Source organism: Lepisma saccharinum, chromosome 12 (genome assembly GCF_977018435.1).
Source record: "Lepisma saccharinum chromosome 12, izLepSacc3.1, whole genome shotgun sequence".
Classification (NCBI taxonomy): Eukaryota; Metazoa; Arthropoda; class Insecta; order Zygentoma; family Lepismatidae; genus Lepisma; species Lepisma saccharinum.
Genome location: NC_139240.1, coordinates 57,815,618 through 57,834,065, shown reverse-complemented (window position 1 = coordinate 57,834,065; position 18,448 = coordinate 57,815,618). Strand labels below are relative to the sequence as shown.

Sequence of the window (18,448 nt, the reverse complement as noted above, 5' to 3'; positions counted from 1 at the left end):
GAGTTCATTAATCAAATTTTTATTTTGTTCCGTGACACTTTTAATTTCTTTACCTAGACCGCTGATGGCATCGATCACAGGTTGATCCTGACGTTTCTTCTCTTCGTAGAATCCGCGATTCTCGGATTTCCAACCTTTGAAGCGTTTCGCGAGGTAATCGCGAAGCTTGAGATTTTCGTCTTCAATTTTTCGTTTCGTCATGACGTTATTTATATACGTCGTTTCTCACAACGTTGCAACGTTTAGAAAGTCGTTGATTTTGTTTCTGTATTTTCCGTCGTTGGGTTTCCTCGTCATGTCGATCGTCACGAATCCGAAATCGTCACCGTTCCAGCAAGTAGAGCAGCAGCCTTCCGAAAATTGATTGTAGTTCATGTCTCCGCCTACGTAGTCATCGTACGCATGCTTGAGGTTGGTGTGATCTTGACGAAACAAGCATATGAAATTAGCGTTGTCGCGTACTAACTGTTTTGGAATTTTGGAAAACGTTTGAGCTAGGTAGAAGCAATCCATTCCTTTGTGACGACCTTGGGTGAAAAAGTTGCGAATTTCATTTTGATTTTCCAGGATGGCGTCGTCGAACACAACAACTGAATTTTCACGACAATCGTCGAGTGGTTTTATTTCCGAGGCGAACGTTGCAATGTCCAGACCATCGTACAGTTTCATCAGTTGCTGGTATTTGGATTGCTCCAAACTTTTCGAGAACACGTACAGGTGCCTGTTCTTCCAATCTAACCAATTCGGTGCAAGGAGAAAATTGTCCACGAGCAGTGTCGTTTTCCCACACCCCGAAGGACCTACGATCAGACAGCGGATGCTGTCGGGAAGCAATTCGCCGTTCTTTTTCTTCGTTTGACTTTCCGAATTAGGTAAACGTTTCACAACATTCCACGTACTCATAGAATCACTTCGTTTGAATCGATCCAACTTGTTTCCGGAAGTCCCAGCCATTTGACAAACAGTTTGTTGCCTCTCTTGCGCAAAACTTTTTCGATAAGGTACGTGTCGGGGTATTTAGTTTTAGAGAGTTCCTCTTCATAGAAGCGCCCCAATAAAATTTCACCGCCACTGTCCTTTATTATATACGTGTGACGGTTCCCGGGTAGAACTCGAACCACGGTAAAAAGTTCAGTACTCCAGTTTCGTGTAAAACCCCTGTCGAACGTTCGCTTCAATTTACTAACCCTCACCTGTTCTCCAATTTTGTATTTAGCTTTTTTTGTCGTGGGCGTGTATTTTGGACAGTAAACGCTAGAAATTAAACGTTGCTCGTCAGACCTGGTAACGTCAGCTGGCTTCATGCCTATCGTTGCGTGCCGTGTGTGATTATAGTCGTTAACAAGTTCCGGAAGAATAGTGACCCACTTGTAGCTTCCCTGAAGCGTGAAGCGTGACCACATGCGCGATTTCAGAGTGCGATTGAATCTTTCCACGATGCTGGCCTTGACGTCACTGAAGGTCGAGTAATGTTGAACGTTGTGTTTCCGAATAAACTTTTGGAATACGGCATTGTAAAATTCCTTCCCTTTGTCCGTGTGCAGAAACCGAGGTCGTCTGCCGCCGCTTTCGCGAAAAATTGTCTTGAATGCTTCCGTGACACACGTTCCTGTTTTTGCCTTCAAAGGTAGAGCCCATGCGAATTTCGAAAATGTGTCTATGACGGTGAGGAGGTACTTGTTGCCCTTGTTCAATTTATGCACGTTTTTTAACTTGCCGCTACTCATTTCGACGAGGTCGCTTTCCCAGAGGTCGTCGATTCCCTTGGTTACCACAGCCAAACGTTCGTAGTTGCGGCGTGCAGGTTTATGCAATTCTTGGACGATGGCTTGCCTAGACATTTTTTATTATTTTTAGAGATTACGTTTCAAAAGAAGCACCAGCGTGATGGGATTCAAAGAGGGTGGCACTTCGCTCGTGTTTTGAATGATCAGCTTATCGCCGGCACTCACGTCGAAAACAGTAAGATCTTCGTCTTCGTGTATTTCATATATGTTGCGCGTTTCGTTCCAACGCGCCAGAGGAATGTTTCCTGCTTTCTGGACACCACGATTCGATATCAAAGTCATGGTGGGAACGCTAGCTTTTCTGCCGTGAGACCAGTACGAAAATTCGTTTATCTGAATCGTGCCATCGAGGAGAAACTTGTAGTACGGATGATAAGGATGTAGCATGTACAGTTTGTTACCTTCGACGAAGGTGGAGATTCTCTGTTGATTGGGTACGCTGTTGATTTCGATGGCTTGCAGAGAATGCAGTTTAGCGAATTTAGTGTCGACGCTAACGAGGTTGCTGTGAAGCTGACCCAGTGTGTTTTGTACGGGCAACAAATGTTCGACTATGGTATCCGTTACGGTAGAAAATGACGGTTTGATTTTCACTTCCACGTTCAACTGCTTGTAGCTTTCGTTGACTTCTTGCAACTTGGCACCGAAAGAGGCCAGCGTCGATTCCTGCGTTGATTCCAGCACTCCAACTTGATCTCTGATGTTGACGACAATGTTCTGAAGGTTCTCGATTTGATTCAATTTCGAGCTCTTCTCGGTAAGATCGTTCACGATGATTCGCATGTCTGTAAACTGCGTGTGAAGGTCGGCGACGCTCTGCGAAGTGGGCAGCGTCGACACCAACGAGGCAAGTTCGTCTCGAATCTGTTCCACGTTCGCTGTTTCCGTTTCCAGTCGTTTCAGCATGCGTGATATGTTCCTTTTCAAAGCGTGTAATTCTTTGGAGGTAGGGAGATTGGCCACTTTACTCTCGAGATCGCTCAACGAACTTTTGATGTCACTCGAATCTGATAGTGCCGTCACCGCCGTTTTCAATTTTTCCAAATCTTCGCTCGAAGGCACGCTCGTTCGTAACGATTCCAAGTCACCCTGTATGTTGTCCAGTACGTGATGAAAATGAGTAAGATTGGATTCGACGTTCAAATTTTCCAAATATTGGATCTTCTGCTGAACCGTGCTCAACGTGTCCTGAATACTCGTCAACACACTTGCTTCAGCGTGAATATTTTTAATTTCTTCGTTGATCAATTCCAAGGACGCCTGAAGCGTAGCGATGGTGGTTTGAATGTGTTCGAAATCTTGATAGGCCTCCAATTGAATTTTTATGTTCGCGACGCTTTTACCGATGACCTGCAGTTCGTCCGACGATGGTAGGTTCGTCATGGTATCTTCCAAAGTCTGCAACTTGGATTTAATTTCTTCCAACGTGCCAATGAATTCTTCTTGTAATTTGGAAACAACAACCTGCAAGCGTTCTACATCAATATCATTCACCACGGTTTGAAGTTCAGAGAAATTTTTTTCTATTGCGGAAGTTCGCTCTTCGATTTCGAGTTTCAATTTTTCCAAATCTTCATTTTTCGATTGAAATTGCTGTAATTTGGCCAAATCATTTTGAAGCGAATCCATGCTCAACTGTATATTTTGAATGTTGTCGTAAGAAGGTACGTCGACATAATTTTTTATCAGTGTTTTCAGTTCGGAATCGATTTTCAGAATGGGATCGAGACATTGCGTTTGGAGCGTAGCGATCTCAGACTCTAAACTTTTGTTTAAGGTTTCCTGTAAAGCGATCAAATCGGTCCTCAACTTCTTAACTCGAACGTCCAGCATGAGAATCTCTTCTGCATGGTCTACACGCTTGGTGTTGCCGAAAATGTCGTTAGGCATTTTTGGTTAACGGTTATTTATAATAGGATAGACGATTCGTAATTCTACGAAGAGAGGAATAAGTTTGTCGTAATCTCCTAGGAGTTCCACGTAAAGATAATCTCCTGCAGACACATCGTACGACATGTTAGAAAGTATCTTGTCGTGCTTCATTCGAAAAATGTTCTTGCCGGTAGAAATTTTGATTTCGCCTGTGTTCTCTGGATTCACGGTGATTTGAAGTTTCCCGTCAATCGGAATTTCATAGAAATGTAAATTGTTATTAAAAACGTAAAACATCTTGCCCACATCGTTATTTATTTCCGTCCATATACTATTAAGATGTACAATTAGTAGACCATTGAGTTTAGATAACACGGAAGGTAAGAGGTTATTGGAAATTGGCGATGCAGTGTCCATGTTGCTTTGTTTGCGAAAACCAAAGAGATTCATTGTCCTTGTTAGTTATTTAACACATTCGAAACATACGGAGGAAAAGAATGAAAGGGGGAGCCCTCGGGCGATGAAAAGTTGCAACCTGTTATTATGTTGTTAAGCCCGCTCCAAACCGAGGCTCATTAAATTCAACTCTTATTTTTCATCGCCCGAGGGCTCCCTCTTTCATTCTTTTCCTCCGTCTGCTTTTGAAGAGGAAAAAACACAGCGGACTTCATGGCTATGGGGTTACGGTTAACACACGCCACATTTATCGCTTTTATTGTAGTGCCCCCACTCTCGCGTGTGGATTTGACAATTGAGAACACGTAACTTGTTGTCCGTTGCATCCAATGCGACCTTGGTTACGCGCGTCGTGTACAAATCATGCAATTTACTTGCAATGCGATGATCGGTGCTGAGTTGCCTTTTACCATGAAAAAGGCATTCCTTGTAGTCTTGCATGCTAAATTTGCTGGTACTTATTTTTCCCACCCCCTTCGCTTTCTTGATCTCTTTTTCTTCTGCAATCTTTACACAGTACATTTTGGCACGAAGCCCCGCAAATTCGCTGATGTACTCCCCGCCAACTTCATCTTTGAACTTTCCAATCGTCATTTTGTTTTCTGCCGAATGTAAGTGATGGCCTGATGGTAAGTTGCTAAAATCAAACAGATGCTTCATCTTAGTCAGATCATGTTCGAGGCTTGGTGTTTGGATTAGAAAAATGAAGCTATCCGTGTCAATGTAACATATTTGGATGTTATCTCCATAAAAGGGTTGAAACTGATCGTAGTACGATTGGTACATGTGCAATTTTGATAGTTCAAGAACAGTGGCACCTATGGCAATCGGCTTGTTGAGCATCACTTGCTTCTTGTTCCTCTCGACGAATACTAGATTCTCGTCGAAAATAGTGAAGTTTTTGAAGTAGGGTGACGCGACGATCTTTTCAAATTTCTTTTCGTCCGTGACCAACATTGCGTCGATGTAATTACGCACGTTCTCCATCGTCTTGCCGTAGATGGCGTTATTGAACAGTTTGTACAGATCCTTGTCTGCAGGCGATGTCGATTGCGCTCTGCGTCGCGTGTTCTCGGTTATGTACGGTTCCAGCCACTTGCTCTGTCGGAACTTCAATCCTCTATGAACTTTCTTCAACTGCAAGCCGTGACTTATGTAAAATTGGAGGAGTCGGTAGTGCAGAACGTAATTCCGCTTGTTCTCCATGCTTAGTATGAGTTTTGGCTCCGATCCTCCAGGTGGCTTCTCCTTGGTGGGGGCCAGGGCCAATCCGTGATGTTTCTCGTGAAGTGTTTCGGGATAATCGAGATCCACTTCCAAGAAACAGCCCCATTCATTATCTTCGCTCCAGTTGAGAAAATCTTCGCAGGAGAGTTCCTCTTCGGTCATCCACGCGTAGTCGCTGATGGGAAGACACTGGGACATGGAGTGGCCGTACAGGTTGTTGACATCCCAGTAGACAATGTAGGTGTTGGGCTTCGATGCATCGTAACCAGGCGTATGAGGATTGTTTGCCTGAGCATGGCGTCGGGGACATTGGACGATGCCACCCCGTATCGCACTCTCCATGAAAGCATACTGTTCCTTCTCTGCGATGAGGCCCAGTTCCACGTTGGTGTATTTCATCATCGATTCCCAAGTCAACCCCGGCGTGGTGAAGAAATACGCAGGATCCAACTTGTATATCGCGATGCATCTCTTACGAAACGATTCGAAAATATCCATCAGAAGTGTTACGTCCAATTTGAGATAGAGATCGTGATAATCGCGAAAAGTTTGGCAATTGAATGCCGTCCATACACTACGGGCGTGTTCGTAGTCCTCTTCGGAACAGACGTCCTCCGTGAGAGAAGAATAAAATACCTCCCGGGGTGGAAGTTCCGTCTCGTCAAATTTCTCGAAATTGTTGACGTACTCGTAGGGGTAGACACCCTTGCGACGCAACAGATTCAAATTCTCATCTCTCCCTGAAAAACATTTTTGCTTGGTGGCCACAAGATCTTCGTCGCCAAGTTGAGATGCAAGGCTTGCGAGGCTGGAGGACAGGAAATTGTAAGAGTCCAGGATTCGCACTTCCACACTTCCTCCTTCTTCGAGAGGGATCCACACTCTCACTGTAATATACTTCTCACTCGTTCTCGGAATGATGCTGATTCGAGAAGTTATGTTGTGGAGCTCTTTGACGAAGAGATGTGTATCGTACTTCTCCGTGTAGTGCAGAAACAGGGCAACAAAATGCGACTCCTTAATTTTAAGATTGCACGAATTACAGATGGTGCTTAGAAATAATCCATTCTGGTGGTTATGGTGGACGACCTTGTAATTTTCGGGGGTGAAAGCCTGGTTACACTCCTCGCATCTTGTCGCCGCGTCATGTCTCTGTTGTTGTTCTGTTGTGAGAGCAGGTGGAGAAACGTAAGAGCCTTTCAGGCCGGGGGCAAGTTCTCTCGCGCATTCCGCTATCTTCTCAACAAAATGTTTTGCCGCATCGGGTCCGCAATACAAGATGACATCATTCAATTTTTCTCCGTAGATGGAGAAACTGCAAGGCTCGTGGTGAAAAATTTGGGTCGTGCTTGAGGTAGAGGGATCAGGGTCGCAAGACGTCATGGGAACTTGGAAGCTTTCAAAGTCGGCATAAAGGACGACGGGATGGTGGAGAAGAGCCTGGTGTTTCTGAAATTTCATCTTGGTTCCGGGTTCCGGCATGACATCTTCAGGTTCTGCATTCACAGAGCCAAAACACTTGTGCTGTTCTCTCATCTTCTTACCCCCGCGAAAAATTCTCAAACACCGATCGCAAATTTCGATCTTATCGTGATGCTTGGTGATCTGTCTTCCTACTAATCCTGAGAAGTTCCGAATTAAACTGTAACGGCCATCTACAAGCAAGAGTCGAATTACATTATTCTGGCTTCTAGCAGGTCTTAACACACGAATATTGCCGGAATCGTCAACCCCAAAGACAGAAATATCGATATATTCTCCTTTTTCCTCCCTATAGTTTTTTAAAATTTGATTGATCTTATTCAGGGGCACAGGGTAGGAAATTCCTCTCATCATATTCTCCTATCTTCCCTCGTATCCTCTGTAATTGGACAGACGTTCGGGGTTAACATTATTAGCTGGGTGTAATGCGGCGATGACAGACCATAGGAAACTCTTCTGATCATTATTTTGTATGTTCAACACTGCATTTTGTTTTTTTTGTTTTTTTGTTTTTTTTTGAGCGCTGCGTAATGGTTTGAAATTGCAGACTCGAAGTTCTAACATGTGGTTGTGACCGCAAAGACTCCACCCACTTCCTCTACCTTCAAACTCTTCTTGTTTTTGTGTCAAGTGCTCAAATAGCCGTGTCACTATCTCGTCAAGATTCTCGTTATCGTCATCGTGTAAGCTTTCACACCCTACGTAAAAGCTGAAAGTGCTTGACTCGGACGAGACAACTTTCTCATACAGCAGAGTCAAGACGAGATGAATTTTAATTGCAACGTTGACGAGGCAATCACGTAATTTATCGACTACCAGAGATTTCACATTGTCGAGGAAGATGCTCGAGTCACACTTTTCATCGCTTCCAGATTTATACGTTATGATACGTGCACTTTTATTCAAAGCACCCTCCTCATGCCCATCAGTGCGAGGTTTCTTTGCCGGCGGGACTAGGACATCATGATCCGGTAAACGACATTTTTTCAAATGCCTAGCAATGTTAGGTTTAGAAATCAACTTTCCACAGTTGCGACATGGCACTTTCCCGCAAAGACCGGAGGGACCTGGTTGCGGTTCCATTTTTTCTCTCTGTTATTTATATATATATACAGAGAAATTTTTTTTGGGGGGGGGTTGTGGTGGTGGTAGTGGAAAGCGCACTGAAACAGAAGGAAAAAAAATTGAAAAAATGCTGGACATTTTTTCCTTCCACATATATATATTAAACGCGAACAGTATGTATGTATGTATGTATGTGTGTGTGCACTGTTGTAGGAGGTTAAAAATATGCGACATGTAAGTGTGTGTCAATTTTTTATGACTCCTCTGAATATGTGTGTGTCAGACGTAAAACAAAAAATATTAATATATCATGAAAATAAAAACTTACCTTTCAAGAGCGATGGAGAGAGACTTCAAAATAAAAACTTGTAGCTCACTAAAACTTCCACGATGATATATATGTATACTGCCAGACAAACAATTAAGAATACTGAACTGCCACGATTGACGTTCACCTTTCAAGAGAGATAGAGAGACTTCAAAATAAAACTTGTAGCTCACTAAAACTTCCACGATGATATATATGTATACTGCCAGACAAACAAATTAAAAAATACTGAACTGCCACAATTGACGTTCACTATGATAATGATGTACAAAAGAAGAAACTGGTAGGTTATATAGGAACTCCCCTCCTTTTTCTCCTTCTCTTCTTCCTACTCCACGCAACTCTCTTTGGTGAAAACACAATGAGGGCTATAGTCAATGTCCTAGCAAATAAAACCCTTGTTGACTGATTTATTCATGCTATATTTTTTCAACAAAAAACTTTTGTGATACGCACAATATCCTGTGGGGGACAAATAACAATAAACGGGGCGTTGACAGTTCCACCCATGCATGTATTGTCGATCATTTCCCCTCGGCCTCTATTCCACGCCCCGTCAGGGTGTGGTGTGTGAAACGGGCGGCGACCCCAGCACAAAACTCAAAAGCGGAAGATGCTGCTGTATTCGCTTCCACCGCATCCCCCTCTGATTCTATTGTTATCGGGGATGTGATGGATTCTTCATTCAGAACCGTGGGAAAGCTGAAAAAAATAGAATCTCTTCGGCGAAAGAGGATGCAAGGTGAATGGGTTCGGGGAGGGGTTGCTGTGGATAGTTTGGTCCGTGATGAAAATGTTACATTGGGCGACGAAACACAATTGCTCCACAGGGGGACAGGAAAAATTCTACCGAGCGTCGCTATCCACGCGAACATTAGAAATTGCCTGAATGCTTTGGGAGAGAGAGAGGCTTAGTATAAGATTATCGATTTTCGTTTTAGAGAATAATCTATGTAAGATTCTAGCATCGAGAATAAACAACGTTGATTGAATTTTTGACAACATTCGCAGTACAAATCTAAACTCGTAATGATTTCGCCGTTACCACGCACCCCTGGCGAGGTTATAGGGGCCAGGTATCCTAAAAAACAACAATTATTATTTTGTTTGTTTGTTTGTGTTACAATACGGGAATAATAAGAGGCATACGCGCGCGCACGTATGTGTGTGGCACATCGTTCCCTCCCCGAGAGAGAGGTTTACGAAGGTCACGATATATATAAACATTTGGCTCCGGACTTGGAAAATTACGATAAGGTACACTCATCTTTCAAAAAATAAGAGGGTGAGAGGAGAGGTTTACGAAGGTCACGATATATATAAACATTTGGCTCCGGACTTGGAAAATTACGATAAGGTGCACTCATTTTTCAAAAATGAGAAGATGAGAAGATGAGAGGAGAGGTTTACGTAGGTCGCAATATATAAACATTTGGTCCCGGATTTGGAAAATTACGATAAAATACACTCATCTTTCAAAAATAAGAGAATAAGAGAATAAGAAAATGAGAAGATGAGAGCGCGCACGTGTGTATGTGTGTGCCACATCCTTCCCCCCGAGAGAGAGGTTTACAAAGGTCACGATCTACAAACATTTGGTCCTTCAAAAATAAGAGAATAAGAAGATGAGAAGATGAGAGTTCATCTTTCACTCATCACTGCTTTTCTGCGCCCTGAAACATCGCCAGCGTAATAAATAAGGCACGGAACGTGGAGAGAAAATGAGTGTATGTGTGTGTGTGTGTGTGTGTGTGTGTGTGTGGCACATCGTTCTCGAGAGAGAGGTTTACAAAGGTCACGATCTACAAACATTTTGGAAGATGAGAAGATGAGAAGATGAGAAGATGAGAAGATGAGAGGATGAGAGCTCATCTTTCACTCATCACTGCTTTTCTGCGCCCGTGAAACATCGTCAGCGTACTAAATGAGGCGCGGAACGGGGAGAGAAAGTGAGTTTTTCAACTTTTTGTGGTCGTTTGGTCAAGAAATCAGAGTTGCAGTCAGAGGTACATATTGACACTACTTATATAAATTACTTTTCTCCCAAGAAACGTTGTTGGCATTTATTTTTCTTCCGTTTATTATGTGAATAATTTTCGCCTTATTTAAGTAATATTGAACTCATGCATGTTTCAACATTGCTGAAGGAGAAAAGTGTGAGAAAAAAGTATTTCATGCTGAGTCAGGATATTGCCTTTCCGTTAACATTTCCTTGTGCATGATTGACTGCTGAAGTGGATAGGTTGATTTCGAACACAAAGAAGATATTTCTGAAACCTCCCTCTCGAACCCGAAAATTTAAGAAAGTTGCATCTGAGCTTAGTTTACCTCCGCAACCAGTCTTGCTAACAAACTTGAAAAAATCAGTGAGGTGATAGATGCTCTTCCAGAAAATGAAGCGGCTTCAATTCGTGAAGTGAAAAAACTCCTGTGCTATTCAAGTTTATTTTTGCACATTATGGTGCATTGCCAGAGACAATTACAATTATAGCATCCATGAAAATCTACGAGGAATCTATGCAGCAGAAGATGGAAGTGCCAGGAGAAAAGGGGTCAGCTGTTGTTGAAAAGTGCAAATGAGGACTTGAAACAATTGAAAACAATTTGTGATATTCTTAAAGGTGAAAATGCTGTTACCGATATGAATTCAGCTACATTAGCTTGTTTTATGTATGCTCCAATAACTTCTGTCGAAGTAGAAAGATCATTTTCTATTATGAAAAACATTCTCTCTGACAGACTACTATCAATGAATGTTGAGAACTTTAAAAAACACCTTGTAGTTATGTGCAATCAAGACGGAGAAAATTGAAATGCTCTTCCCAATGTAGATTTTAACATTTTGCCAGAAATTATAGATAAAAGTAAGCGACTTCCAAATGTGCCTTTTTTCGGTTTATTTTGCCTTTTTTTTCATTTTTAGTGCCTATTTTCCACATTATAAATGCCTTTTAGCCTGCCTATTTTAACGAAAATAAATGCCTGAACTTCCGGGCTCTAGTGATAACACATGATATCTCTACCAAATTTTCCGGACAAGAGTTCCGACCTGGACAACGGTGTCACTGGATCTTTCGTCGTCGTATTTACTATTTGCCTGAAAGTGCAGAAAAATGACGTACAATGAGAAGAATAGAAATTCACAAGAATTATCCCGGAAATTCATCTAATGTCAAAACCCCGCTCGTTTGCTACAAAACGTTGTTTCTAGGGCGAACTAAAAGTTGACATTTTTGTGCCTTCCAAAAATGTTACTCTTATATTTCAATGTTGATATCAAGTTGCTACAAAAAGGTAAAGGTAAAGTGTTCCCCTGTGCTTAGCACCACGCCATGAAGGCGTATAGCGGGTGTGGGGGTAACGCAACACACTTTCTTGATCCGGTCGTGAGTAGGGGTGATGTGATCAGCATCACGCCCCTAACCGCCTTTACCCCCCAGGGTTTCCCCCAGGTACCCATGTTATTCGACGCTGGGTAGGCGCCGGGGCCGCTTCCACCGTTAGAAAAGGCCGGGGATCGAATCCGGGACCTTTAGCATGGTAGTCAGACGCGTTACCGACTGAGCCACCGCGGCCACTATTTACAAGTTGCTACAATCAATGTACAATTTATGACGTGTACTCAATGGTTTCCTTTTGATTATTTTTTTTCACGTTCGATGATCAGAATGCGAACCAAAGAGACAAAATGAGAACTAATTCCCACACATGAAAAGAGTGTAAATTACGAGGATTTCTCTTGATGTACCAATATCAAAAGTTAACGTGAATTGCGGAACAAACTAGTACAGGCAGTAGGCACCGAACTCACTGTAATTCCTTTCAATAAAATGTTAATTTCTTCCTACAACTGATTTAAGAGAGCATTCAAGATGAACCAGTTTGACTGGAGGGAGAGAGAGAGTTTTTAATTCGCATGTTCCTAGTATTGCAAATAATCGTTGGAATTTTCTTGAAAACCACTTTTAAAACACACATTTTTTCTTACATGCATATCAGTTGTCGCTAAAATTTATATGTTGCCATTGTTTTCTGAAATAAGCTAGGGGTCTTGAGTTCGAATCCCAGCTTGGACATGGATGTTTGTGAGTGTCCATTCATCAATTTCATCATATCATCACTCATCCTCATCTTCGCAAATTAGCCAAAAGTGGCACAAGAAGCGAAGTAAAATAAAGCAAATCAATCAATCATTAAATTAAATGAGCCTTGCAATTATTTCCTTACGAGACGAACAGGATTAGCAATAACGCTAGCACAGATAGGAATAATTTTCAAATTAATTGTAATAACATTTCAGTCTGCGTGTTCGAAACGAGGCAGCAAACACATCATGTTTACATTTGTTCGTTTGCGGATTTCCCCTATCTCACGTGTCTCTTGCAATTGTTGATTTTGCATGATACACGAAACACTCCGTGGTGATGTGGTTAGCACAGCTCGTTACGGCGCAAGGTGTGTCTGGTTTAAATCCTGGCCTAGACATTGGTGTCATTTGTTATTTCATCATATCATCCTAATCTTCGCGATTAACCAAAGGTGGCAGAAAAGCGAATTAAAATAAACCAAATCAATCAGTTATGGAGATATTTTAGAATGAGTAATCTTTAATTTCAGTCTGCCCATTATTTGTCTTGGTAAATTTATACTGTCAATGCTTCTTACAACATCGCAAGTATCATTAAGGTTTTGGATCTTCCCCAGGCAAAACTCCCAAGTTGTTGTTTTCAAGCCGTCCCTCTTAACGAGAAACGCTAGTGGCAACCCTGTCAATTGTAAAACACAATTTGACCTGTTTTAAATTTAATTCTAGTTTGTAGAAGTTGTATGTCATCATTCATGGTATAATTTGAATATGTTTTAAGGTGCAATCATCAGTGTAAGAGTGATTCATCACAGAAGCTGTTCATGCTATGGGACTTCGAGAACCAAGAAAGGAACATCATCAACAGACATCATGAATTGGATGGATTTAGAAACATGATTCATCAACATATGAGATATTCTTCACGCTGTTAGAAGGTATGTTGGGAGTTTCCAGAATGTGAGTTCATAATTACAAGTATTTTAAGATACAAAGTAATAGTTAAGAAGAAAATTGGGAAGTCTACGAACTATAAATACTTCTGTAAAACACACAAGAATAACTGCGCTACAGTAGCAATGCAATCATCCTCAAACAGTCTGACCGTCCTTTCTCTCGATATCACAAACTGTAGAAAACATCTGATTAAAGTGATATGAAATATATCAGTTCAATTGTCCCATTTGTCCATCGGAACAACCTCATATTTATTCATGGAGCACATTGCGATTGCATGCTCCAAGAACAACTACAGCTTACTGAAATTGGGGCAGATGAAGTTGGAAATAAGTTGTAGATGCTATCTTCTTCTGCCTATGTAACTGTATGGAATCACTAAATCAGAGAATCTATACAGTTTCGAGTTTGAATGGTATTTTGTTTACTTTCGGTTTGCTCCACAGTTTCCGAATTCAATATTAGATTCTATGCTGTTTTTTTTTCAGTTTGCTTTATTTGCTTAGTTTATTTTTAAGTCAATTTTATGCACAGTTAGGTTAATCGAGTCTGCAGCTGCAGTTTCTAGTAGTGTCCGAGCTACTATGTGCCTCAATCTGATATGAAACTTGGGACCACCTGCTTCAGATACCTTACTTGGCTTTTCTGATAACATTAGCAAACTGACTCATTTATCACTTATTAGTCATCAGTATTCAGATAAGATTGTTGATAGTAAATAAAATATATATGTAGTCAACAGTTAAGTATCAAATGTTGATTTGAAAACTATACACATATTTAAAGGACAAAGTATAGATTGAAGAAAAAACTAGTTCCACTCTTGAAAACGTTGCCTGGTTTTGTTTGATTCATTTAAGGTGTGGGTTTAGTACCAATCTTCATGAAAAATAGTGATATAGACAATAGAAAATTGCTAGTAATTAAAATGAAACAATAGTACATTCAAAGGCTTTTATTTTCCACTCTAAACAAATTAGTTATTTGAGTTCTAACAGAACAAGAATAAATATTATGAGAAACAAACTTAATGTACTAACGTTTGTATACAAATACAAATCATGTAATTTATATTTATATTTAAACACATTTTAATTTGAATAAAATAGTTAATTCTCTCATTTTTTTAGGCTTTCCGTGGGTGGAGCAGGTTATATCTGCAGACAAGCTTCGATGACAGCATGTGTATATAGTCTACCTTTCTTCAAGTGGATGGTTTTTATGTCTGATTGAATTTTTCCGATTGTAACCAAAATGTATCTGTTGGAAGCAATGTTTGTGTCAGTATTGCAATCTAATTTCGAGTAATTTGAGTGTCCGAGACTTGATGACAGCTGAAATCTAAACACATGTATTGACTAAAACATCGGCATCACATTGTGCACCATAGGATCATCTTTGCCTTCACCTGTGTATGAAACCCATATCCGTCGGATGGTGCTTGAATACTATATTGGAGTAATATCACAACAAATTATTATTATTATTATGTGGTACTTCTGTGGTTACACTGCATCTCACAGTGGGACAGGCGACACCAAAAGTGGGACAAAACTTCAAAACAATGAGAGGTGTTGCTGCCAGAAACGCTCCCTAAGTTTCCACATCAAGTTGACTTAGTGTCAACCCTCTAACCTAGATTGGCAAGCACCCATTTTTAAATATGAGCACCTAAAAAATGTGCTACCAGATATTTCATTTTTGCAAATTTATTAATTTTAATGATGAATAAAAAATCTTACCATACTCAAGAAACTTGTAATAATTTGTTTGCAACAAATATCACAATGCAAGCCTTGGCATTAGATAGCTTTCTAAAGCATATGCTACTTGAAATATTAAAGTTTGGCATGTCAAGATATTCCGGAGTTCTCATGTTACCTTCTTTACACAAAGTTGCTCTTCAGTACAATACAAATATGCTCGAAGTGGAAACATTAGGATTATAGAAGTTTAATTTTCTTCAAAAGTTAATATTGAACTCTGAATTGCATTTATATCCTTGAAAGCATTTACTTGCTGATATATTTTTTTCTTAAGTAGTTTGAGGTGCATTTTTTTCCAGAAAGAAAGCTGTTATAAATGCTAAAATGAATAGGAAATGATGTGAAATATACAATGAAGGACAAATTCGACCACATCTTTCAAGGATAAATGGTGGTATTAAAGATTTATTATTTGCTGTGCTTCTGTTGATCATGGAACCTATCGTTCCTATGGTTCATGGAGAAAAAAAATGTCGGTTACTCAATATTTGAGGTGTTCTGTAAATTTTCCTAATTTCACTCATTATCGTTAATATATTTCTAGATCTTGTTGGAAAGATATGAAAAATAGGTTTACAGATGCTCTTTAATTTTGCCTTAGAATACGCTGTTAGGAAGGTAAAATAAACTAAATTAAACGGTGTGTCTCAGCTGTTAGCATATGCAGATGATGTAGACTTACTGGGGGATGTAAATACAATTGATAAGTATACTAAAATATTTTTAAAAGCACCTAAAGAGAGAGGTTTGGAAGTTAGGAAAGAGAAAACTAAATATATGCTTACAAGCCGAAACAAAGTGTTAAGTAATAATCAAAATCTAATTATTTATAACTCGTTTGAACCAGTTTCCAAATTCAAGTACTTAGAAGTAATACTAAAAAATTAAAATTATATAAAATAGGAAATAAAAATCAGGATTAATTGCATGTTACTTTTCTCTTCATAAACTTTTGTCTTCTCGTTTAATGTCTAAGAAACTACAAGTTAAAATATACAAAAGAGTAATTTTGCCTGTAATATTATATGGATGCGAAACTTGGTCCCTTACATTGAAAGAGGAACATAAATTGAGTATTTTAAAATAAGATCCTTAGGAAAATATTTGGGCCTAAAAGGGATGCGACGACAGGTGAGTGGAGAAGGTTACATAATTTAGAAGTAATATATAATTTGTATTCATGTCCAGATATTATCAGAAGATTAATTCAAGAAGACTTAGGTGGGCAGGCCATGTGGCACGAATGGGAGAGGAAAGAAGAGTTTACAAGATTCTTGTTGGGAAACCTAATGGTAAGAGACCAGTAGGAAGACGAAGATGGAGGGATAATGTTGAGATGGATCTAAAGGAAATTGGTAGGGATGGAAAATAGTATATAGATCTTGCTCAGGATGGGGACAGATGGAAGGCCTGTGTTGCTGCAGCCATGAACCTTAGGGTTCAAGAAGGCTAGAGAGTTAGTTAGTACCAAAAAATGTTAAGTAATACAAACTATTACTCTGTACACTATTTCTTGTTGAGGTATTTCATTAAAATTAGATTTTTATCTATGAGCAGGGTTCTAAGTTGAGGGTGGGTGAGTTGAACGGTTTCCCCCAGGTAGCAAAAGTTTCATAGAGCATCCGCCAAGTTGTCTCGTTGCCACATATTAAATCATAGGAACATCCCCCCGATAACATATTCCACTGTCGGTGCTAAGAACAACATTGAATTTAAATCATCAACACGTAAATATTATCATGTTGAGTTTTCAATTGTTTTCTATGCTTAATATCTAAATCTATCTTTGTCACATACTTCGAATGATTGTAGTTTTTGAGAACATCATAAGAAGTCTCCCATATCTGATTCAATGTAATTTTGACACAATATGTTCAAATAAATGTCTTTAACCAAAGTTACCTTTTTGATTTCTTATTTCAACAAATAGATCTTGTCCAACTTTTGAGACGCTGTCCCACTGTGAATTTCAAAGTACCGTTACATTCATGCACATTGTGTGTGTGTGTGTGTGTGTGTGTGTGTAATGTAGATATGAATGATATTTGGATCATGTTATAATGGAGAGATGGAAATAATGTACTTGCATGACTCCTTTCCAGAGTTGCTTACAATCTTAATTACCTTTTACCTACCTACCTATTTATTGTAAGTCCTTTGGTATTTGCAATTGCTGATGTACTGCTTGTGTTCATCTGTACTTTATGATTAATCTTAATGTAATAAAGGAAATGCTTCCTCGTGGTGCTTTCTGGCCTTTGGACGTCATTGCCAAAGGCCATTTGCAAGATTCATTCTTACTTCCTTGGAAGGAGATGCACAGTTTATTTCCCTTTCCTCCATTCAGTTTGAAAAAGTATATACAAATCTTGGTAAGTGAACATACATACAACACAGATATGGAATTGTGATCAGTGTAATTAAGGTGTTAGTTGAAATTGGTTAAATTAAATTCGTCCAGTTCTTGTGTAGTGTAAATCAAATGTTATTTCTCAGTATGAAGGCTTCTCGTACGATTACATTTTGTAAGAAAGACACAAAATAACGTTATAATAGTTTGTGCACAATATTCATTCACTTTTGGGGCTATTTTAGGTCTTGTAACTAACAGTACAAAAGGATTAAATATAAATTCACTCTGTGAAAGTCAAAATGATTGCAAAATTAATTACATTCAAAGTAGTAATGACCATTTGTGTTGAAGTAAGTATTTTTGAGCTTAAAATGTAGTCACTGACACTGCCGGCTTGTAACGATTCCATTGCAAGTCAATGTATTCATTACAAGCCGACAGTGTCCGTGACTGTACAAGCAATGACAAAAATAAGTAAATTATCCATCCCTACTTCTCTCGATATTCTGTGAATGCGAAGGAGAATGTTGTCCCGCTATTTACGTTATTTCAATTCATGATTATAATTTTGTTGAAAAAAAAAAAGTGAATGAAATTTTTAAAATGCAATTTGCCTATTAGTTTTGCTCTTGAGTGTACTAGAATTGAAAGCTATGAATCTCAAATATTGACGCAATGAATGTAGAAGGGGTAACGTGGGTGTAAGGGCGAAATATGTAGTCTTCAAGTCTTCAGCAAGTCTAGAAGTTTGAAAATGGTCAAACAAATAATTATGCAAATTCCTGGTATAAAATGTTTCAAAATATAACGAAATTGTAGGCTAAATGCAGAAAATAATTCATAAACTTTCATATTGTATCATGTATGAGAAACTACTACATCCAACTACAAAGATTATAGGCAAATTGCCCATCCCATTTTTATTTTTTTAAAAAAATTTATATCCTGTGTTAATTTAGAGAAAGGAAAGCTGATGGTAATGTGATCATTAGTCTACTTGTCAAAATTATTGAGGGTGCTCTGAAATAACTGAAATAAATGAATGAATGACTCACTCCCTCACTTTTTTAA

At 39.5% G+C, this 18,448-nt stretch overlaps 1 long non-coding RNA gene across 3 annotated transcripts in view; it reads left to right on the top strand.

Moving 5' to 3' along the window:
- The window catches only part of LOC145996129 (uncharacterized), a 98,951-nt gene extending 81,479 nt beyond the window's left edge, over positions 1-17,472 (top strand). For 2 of the 3 annotated variants that reach the window (XR_014442751.1, XR_014442753.1), the window contains 2 exons: positions 13,083-13,261; positions 14,389-17,472. This is a non-coding gene — a long non-coding RNA (uncharacterized LOC145996129). The remainder of the gene's footprint in view (positions 1-13,082; positions 13,262-14,388) is intronic. The other variant, XR_014442752.1, reaches the window with a different exon arrangement.
- Positions 17,473-18,448: the final 976 nt, after the last annotated feature.